Genomic DNA, 9,099 nt, shown 5'->3' with positions numbered 1-9,099 from the left:
ACAGACATATAGATGCCTGAAAGATGGAGTGTAAATCTCCCTTTCCCGCACAGGATAGATAGATAATTATCAATAGGTTTTTACACGACTGTAGAACTCCCTTCTCTCGCTAAACATATAGGTAGTTGCCAAGAGCTTAATCACACACAGCCAATGACCGTTGAGGCTAATCACCACACACACACACACACACACACAGACATAAATCTAACATCTTTACAAAAGTTAAAGATACACACACACGCACACACACACACACACACTTAAAGAAGTTGTCAATAAGTGGTTGCAACACTGCAGCTTAACGCAGAGCTATGGAGGGACGCGAGTGCGCTTGCGCTGGCGTGCCAAACCTCCCCGATGGGGTTCACCCCGAACGCCTTGGACACTCGCAGTCTCGGCCAGCGAGAGGACGGACGGTGGTGTGGCAACAGCGCGGGCCTGCATGTTCCTCCTCTCCTCAGAGTCGAGTCGGCTCTTCTCTCCCTCTCTCTCTCTTTTTTTTTTCAACTCTCTTTTTCCCGCCAAGCAAACAGTGAACTACAGTGTCTAAAGAAGAAAAAAAAATATGTATATAATTCTCCTTCTTATCTCTCTGGCAGTGTTTCTATAGAATTTTAGAATTTAGATCTCATCTAAAATAGACTGATTATGAAAATTATATACGTAAAAAAAGGATTAATGATTTAGGAGAGAATTTTGACCATACGTTTTCTCACGTCTCTTGGACGAGGATTCTGTGTATGTGTGTGTGTTGTATATTACACGTATTCCGTGACTTTAGTGAAATCTTGGTGTATACTGTATAGATCTGCGAGAGATTCCGGCACTTGTGTTCTGGTTCATTGAGTAGGAGGCGAGCAGTGAGTGCGTCAGACGGTCTCCGGTGTGTGGAGAGTGCGCTGGATGGTCGTCGCCAGGGGAGAGAGAGAGAGAGAGCACCAGATGCTTTAATGGTTTAGAGTGCGTTTAGATTTGTCGCCGGTAAAGGGAATGTGTCAGATGGTGGCAGGCGGTGAATAGAGTGCGTCAGGCGGTAGCCGGCCGGTGAGAAGAGTGCGTCACAGGGTAGTCGCTCGCTGGTAAGAATTTTAAGAGTGCGTCAGATGAGGCTCGCCGGGAAAGAGAGTGCGTGGCGGCTGAGGTTCCTGTGAACCTAGCCAGCCAGCCAGCCAGCACAGCCCAGCCAGCCAGTCAAGACGGCCAACCGGCCAATTATAGCCAGCCAGCCAGCCAGCCAGCCAACCAGCCAGCCAGCCAGCCAACCAGCCAGCCAACTAACCGGGTGTCACCTACAGGTTCCTCATGGCCTCCACCCACAGCCCGATGATCTGCCTCTCCTTGGTGCCCCTCCTGCTGCTATTCTGCCCCCCACCCACCGCTACAGGTAATGTAAACCCACGACAGATAAGGTAAACCCACCACCTCTACATACCCACTACAGATAGAGTATAATTAGCCTCCCAGGTGCCGTACACTCATTATAGATAAGGTATACCTAACACTTCAGATACAGTAAACCCATTTAAAATGCGTAATACACACACCATCCATTGTAAACTCATCACAGATAGGGAGCGCCTCCTAACATCACAGGTACCGTAAACCCTCTACAGATAAGGTACACCATATACCCTTAGTATACTAAACCTACATACCTCATATACTGTACACTCATTCGCCAGCCCACGGTGGTCGTACACCCACAATACGAGCACTGAGTGTACTTAACCCTACACATGGTACACTTACCCTGAATTCTACACACCCATCCTACATAATCCGTAACCCAGTAAAGGCTATTTTCTAGGATGATGGCACTGTTGATACAGCCTAAAGGATGGTTATCGGGGATTATTATTGCGCCCTCTCGAAGCCAGGGATTGTACATTCCACCAATTAGCCAAAGCAATGTCCAATCAGCCAATTAATCTGGACACAGCGCAATCAACCACCCAAACAACAGTGCCTTAACACACACACACACACACACACACACACACACACACACACACAAGTATGCATGCACTGATCACAGGTTCTGTGCACTTTACTGTGCGTCCGACCGAGGTAGTGTGCAACTCCCTTAAGCGGTGCTCAGGCAGACTCAATCCAAGTATTGTCCAGCTACTGTGCATCCAGTCTCGGTAGAGAGCATATGATCTCATCTATTTTTCAACTCCCTCTTTCTAGGCATTACCCAATTACATGCATCGCTTCTTTCAATTGCTTTCGGCCACACTGATCTCCGAATAAAACTGGTGCCTTTTGATTATTCTCATCACGGAGCAGTTTAAGTATGAGAGGCTGATTTCTATTAACTGACGACACGAAGGGGAGACTGAAGGAGATTTAAGAAAAAAAACAGAAAATGTATATCTCTACTACAGTCAGTCGCTACCAGGAGAGGAAGTGCGTTGCCTCCAATGGATGGAGATGTGGGGATGTGGAGGTATTGACACAGGACTTTCTATGATTCATCTTACGAGTTCGATGATTCGTTTTCTTCCTAAATATTGAACCTGAGTGGAGGAATATTCGCTTTCACCTGTGTGTGCTGGAGTTGGGCGATGACTGTGGTATATAATGCCAGACGCCAGAGCTATCCACCTCAATCCACTGTTGCTAAAATCCTGACTTTGCAAGAGCCGTGCAATGTTCGATTTATGCTGATGACGGTATAATTCAAAAGTTCAGAGACACTGACCTTATTGGAACACACTATGACAGGTTATATGTATATATACATATAATTATATGTATAAATATATATATATATATATATATATATATATATATATATATATATATATATATATATATATATATATATACATATATATGTATATATATATATATATATATATATATATATATATATATATATATATATATATACATATATATGTATATATATATATATATATATATATATATATATATATATATATATATATATATATATATATATATATGAAAGATATACATATATATATACACATATATTATTTCCTTGCGAGGTAATGCAAGGAAACAGACAGGAATGGCCCAACCCACCCACATATACATGTACATACGTAAACGCCGACACACGCACATATACATACATATACATTTCAACGTATACATACATATACATACAAAGAAATATACATATACATACATATGTACATATTCAAACTTGCTGCCTTCATCCATTCTCATTGCCACCCTTCGCTGGAGGGGGGGAGGGATGCTGTTTCATATATTATTTTGTCATTATCATTTTGCTTTGTCGCTGTCTCCCGCGTTCGCTTCACCCATAAACAGATCAAACAGCCATGGTGACATCATTCACACCTCGACGCACACCCTACCTACTCGCACACGCGTCATACTCTTTTCCAGAGAGAGAGAGAGAGAGAGAGAGAGAGAGAGAGAGAGAGAGAGAGAGAGAGAGAGAGAGAGAGAGAGAGAGAGGAAAACGCACGAGTGATAGACCGGAAAAATTCTCAGTGATGGACAATAATTGCAGAATGAAATTGTTCAGGACTTACGACTAATGTTGGTCAAATATTAACACTTCCCTAAATTACTTGGAATCTTTTTTTTCTTTCTTTCTTTTTTCATCATCTCTCGTGATGTGAAATATTCTCTGCTCTGGTTAAACAGTTGCTGTTCCCTCTCTCTTTAATCAGCACGGTCTGACGGTTCTGACCGTGAGCCAAAAGCTACATATATATATATATATGTATATATATATATATATATATATATATATATATATATATATATATATATATATATATATATATATATATATATATATATATATATATATATATATATATATATATATTGCTCTACCCACAGTCTAAATTGAACAATATTGAGGGAGTTATCTGAGTATGGATAATGCATATGGCAATCACAAAACCGATGTCGGTCGCTGGGCCTATATAATACTCTTGGCTCCACACACACACACACACACACACACACACACACACACCAGCAAGGTTAACACAGACCGGTGTATGATGGAGGCAAGACCCTGTGTGTGAGGAGCAGTGAGGGATAGATCGCGAGGCTGGAGAGCACCATGAATAATTCCTTCGCCTCTCGAGAACGCCACGGATGACATACACTCACGGTCCTGCAGCACGCCAGGGACAACTGTTATGTCCATTCAGAGAACACCCCCCGGAAACCATTGCCAGAGAACGTCAAAGGTCAAAGAAATCTCTGATAGAATACCTCGAATATATACGGCATAGAAAACCACGAACAACATCAAATAAAAGGCATAGAAACCGCAAACCATATGCCATGGGACGTAGAGAGGACCCCCGACACACACACACACACACACACACACACACACACACACACACACACACACATATACCAGGGAGACCCTACAAATATTGTTATAAAACCAGGGGGGGAAACACCAAGTCGATTGTTTATTTCCAAACTCTGGGCCATGGCCTGGGCGTGAATAACAACGACTGTGATATTATTGCTCGGGGGGAAGAGGAGAGAGGAGGGCAGTCTGGCGGAGCCTGTGTCAGGACAGCTGAGGGGAGTCTGGGTTTTCGAAGAGGGTTTACACCACGCGAGCCTTTTGGTCAATGAACCACACATTTACGAGAGGGAATTTCATTCATACAGCGATGTTGTGGATTCTTCGTTCTTAAAATCTCTCGCGATGACATCGTCCCATTTTGGTCTCTTCCTTTCGACGTCCAGGTGGTCTCTCCGTGCATTCTCCTCTTTCCTTCTTTGTTCCCTTATTCTTATCAACTTCTTCCTTCCTCGTGCTGTGAAACTGTGGCATTCCTTTCCTTCTTTCGTCTTTCTTCATGTAACCTCTCCATGTGCTTCATCAGAAGGTCTAAATAATAACTTAAAAAAGGATATATATATATATATATATATATATATATATATATATATATATATATATATATATATATATATATATATATATATATATATCCCAGGGGATAGGGGAGAAAGAATACTTCCCACGTATTTCCTACGTGTCGTAGAAGGCGACTAAAAGGGGAGGGAGCGGAGGGCTGGAAATCCTCCCCCTCTTGTTTTTTTTTTTTTTTTTTTTCCAAAAGAAGGAACAGAGAAGGGGGCCAGGTGAGGATATTCCCTCAGAAGCCCAGTCCTCTGTTCTTAACACTACCTTGCTAACGCGGAAAATGGCGAATAGTTTGAAAGAAAGAATATATATATATATATATATATATATATATATATATATATATATATATATATATATATATATATATATATATATATTTATTTATTATACTTTGTCGCTGTCTCCCGCGTTTGCGAGGTAGCGCAAGGAAACAGACGAAAGAAATGGCCCAACCCCCCCCCCCCATACACATGTATATACATACGTCCACACACGCAAATATACACACCTACACAGCCCTCCATGGTTTACCCCAGACGCTCCACATGCCCTGATTCAATCCACTGACAGCACGTCAACCCCGGTATACCACATCGCTCCAATTCACTCTATTCCTTGCCCTCCTTTCACCCTCCTGCATGTTCAGGCCCCGATCACACAAAATATATATATATATATATTTTTTTTTTTCTTTCTTTCTTTCTTTCTTTTTTATTATTATTTTTGTTGCTCTCTCCTGCATTAGCGAGGTAGCGCTAGGAAAAAGATGAAAGAATGGCCCAACCCACCCACATACACATGTATATACGTACCCGCCCACACACGCACATATACATACCTATACATTTCAACGAATACATACATATACATACGCAGAAACATACAATATACACATGTACATTTTCATACTTGCTACCTTCATCCATTCCCGTCGCCACCCCGCCACACATGAAATGGCACCCCCCTCCCCACGCGCGCGCGCGAGGTAGCGCTAGGAAAAGAACAAAGGCCACATTCGTTCACACTCAGTCTCTAGCTGTCATGTATAATGCACCGACTACAGCTCCGTTTCCACATTCAGGCCCCACAAAACTTTCCATGGTTCACCCCAGATGCTTCACACGCATCATTCACTAGGGTGGAGGGACAAGGCAATTAGAAGGTAAGTTTGAATGGAGAAAAACTGGAGGAAGTGAAGTGTTTTAGATATCTGGGAGTGGATTTAGCAACGGATGGAACCATGGAAGCGGAAGAGAGTGACAGGGTGTGGAAGGCGAGAATGTTATCTCGGAGAGCAAAAATGAAATTTGAAGGAATAGTGGTTCCAACAATGTCATATGGTTGCGAGGCGTGGGCTATAGATAGGGTTGTGCGGAGGAGGGTAGATGTGTTGGAAATGAGATGTCTGAGGACAATATGTGGTGTGAGGTGGTTTGATCGAGTAAGTAATGAAAGGGTAAGAGAGATGTGTGGTAATAAAAGGAGTGTGGTTGAGAGAGCAGAAGAGGGTGTATTGAAATGAATTGGCCACATGGAGAGAATCAGTGAGGAAAGATTGACAAAGAGGATATACGTGTCAGAGGTGGAGGGAAGGAGGAGAAGTGGGAGACCAAACTGGAGGTGGAAAAATGGAGTGAAAGATTTTGAGCGATCGGGGCCTCAACATACAGGAGGGTAAAAGGCGTGCAAGGAATAGAGTGAATTGGAACGATGTGGTATACAGGGGTCGACGTGCTGTCAATGAATATATATATATATATATATATATATATATATATATATATATATATATATATATATATATATATATATATATATATACATATATATATATATATATATATATATATATATATATATATATATATATATATATATATATATATATATATATATATATATATATAACCTACCCTTCCTGCAGCGCTCAGGAAGCTAGCCATTATCGCTGGGCGGGAGCACAGGTCAAGAATTGCGGTGATCTGTGTTTGTGTTCGTGGAGTGAGAGGAGAAGACCCTAAGAGCAGCAGGTTTTCTATGTCTTCAGTGCACAAGTAACACCATGGTCATGAAGGTGGTCTATATACCGATTCACAGTTAGGGAGATGGTTCGTGTGTGGAAACGCAGACGAGGAAAACAAGGAATATGAACATGTCTGGGGAAATGTAGTTTTCGATGAGTGTATAAATATATGACTGTCTGCTGGAATAAAGTTAAATAATAGGGAGGGAAGGAAGGAAATTGTTCGTTCACTGCCTCTCCGGTCATTACGAGGTGAGTATGTTTGGTTAATGCTGAGTTGGTTGAGGGAGGAGGAGGAGGAATCATCCATGAGGTCTTGGTCGCTCATGTGTGAAGCAGGCGAGGGACTTACTTTTTTCATTTCTGCCTGGGAGTTGGCGGTTGCTTATGAAGTGGCTGTGGGTGGCGGGGGGTCGAGTTCTGTTGCAAAGTATTGGGTCCCAAGAATCTCGAGGTGAGATTGTATTGGAAGAATTTTTGCTTCGTACTGCAGCTGCTGAAGATACACGCACACACACACACACACACACACACGAATACACACACACCTCACAATGAACTCACACACACACACACACACACACACGGGGCAACAGGAGTGAAAAACTCTCTTCCAGTACCACTTATAGTAATCAGACACACATACACCATGGGCCCCCGATGTGCAGTGATTATCCTTACCGACCATGAAGCAAGTAAAGGGCCTGCTATGGGATCGACCCTCCATAGGTTCGAATCCTAGGCGCAGTACACAGGCCATGCCTAATCCAAATATTCATCCACCTCTCAGGCTGGTCGATAAATGGGTACCTGACAGCCTAGTGTGTGTGTGTGTGTGTGTGTGTGTGTGTGTGTGTGTGTGTGTGTGTGATTACTTATTGTAATAACCTATTTGTACGAAACGGAAAGGGAATTTTACACTCTTGGAGCACCATAACTTGAACATTCGCATTATCACACAATCAATGAAATTTACATATGTTGTCTGCATTAACCATGTTTTCAGCTATTCTGTTCCATGAGCCAAAAGCGAGACACAGAGATTCTAGGTTAAGAGACGAGGTAACACGATTGGAATTTTTTTATTTTCCGTAGCACACAAATGTATGCCGATGACACGGCGCTGGTGGCAGATTGGAGAGAGAACTAGTAGAAGCTGGAGCCTGAGGTTAGGAGTGTGTGTGTGAAAGAAAAAAACGGGAGACAATGTGAATAACAGCAAGCTAAAAGGGACAGAATAGTTGAGGTGTGAGTTTAAAACGAGAAAATATGGAGGAAATGGGAGGTCTTAGACAAATGGGAGGCGAAAAGGCAGCGAATGGAAATCTGGAAGTTGAAGTGAGCTATAGGGTGGGTCAGGGGGTTTTAGATCCTGGGTGAACTGAGGAATGTGTGGAAAGAGAGGTCAATGTCCGCGAGAGTAAAAATGGGTATGTTTGATCGTATAGTGCTTTCTGACGGTGTTGTATGGATGCGCGGCAGTGGGCCGCAGACAAGATAATGCAGGAGAGTGTGGATGGATGTGTTGGACATATGATGTTTGAGGATGAAATGTGGTGAGGATGGTAGCCCGAATAAGAAAAAGGATAGGGTATACATAGACGTGGAAGTAAGAGGAGTAAGGCACGAGAGAGGTGAAGAGGGCGTGCTGGAATGGTCGGTACACACGCATAGCATGAGTGAGCAAGAGAATGGCTAAGAAGCTGTGTCGGAAGCGGAGGGAATAATAAGGAGGGACAGCTAGGGGGAAAAGATGGAACGATGGAGTGAAAGACACTTTGAGAATTAGGGACCCAGACGTGCAGGAGGGCGTGGTAATAAGGCCTGCAAGGGTTAGAGTGAATTGGAAAGATGTGGTATAAAAGGGACGACATACTGTCAAAGGGATGAACCAGGGCATATGAAGCAATCAGGGGGAAACCAAGGAAATGTCTGTCTGTACGTCCTGGTTGTGGATATGAGGCTCTGTACTTGGTGTAACACACACGAAAGTTAACTTGACAGTTATAATTCGCCTCATGTCAAGAACCATCGATGAACATAGTTTCTTTCCTGATAAAGTAACTCGTCCGATTCTAACTGCGGAACATTACTAATTACATTAATCTGATCAAGTGAGGGATTACATTTCCACCTCAGCAATTAATTGCTGACCAAA

At 42.6% G+C, this 9,099-nt stretch overlaps 1 pseudogene; it reads left to right on the top strand.

The window, feature by feature from the left end:
- Window positions 1-406: 406 nt before the first annotated feature.
- LOC139745865 (kin of IRRE-like protein 1) overlaps window positions 407-9,099 on the top strand; it is a 42,792-nt pseudogene continuing 34,099 nt past the window's right edge.

Source organism: Panulirus ornatus, chromosome 63 (assembly GCF_036320965.1).
Source record: "Panulirus ornatus isolate Po-2019 chromosome 63, ASM3632096v1, whole genome shotgun sequence".
In the NCBI taxonomy this organism is placed as follows: Eukaryota; Metazoa; Arthropoda; class Malacostraca; order Decapoda; family Palinuridae; genus Panulirus; species Panulirus ornatus.
The sequence above is the reverse complement of the archived record's forward strand: the minus strand, read 5'-3'. Positions and strand labels throughout refer to the sequence as shown.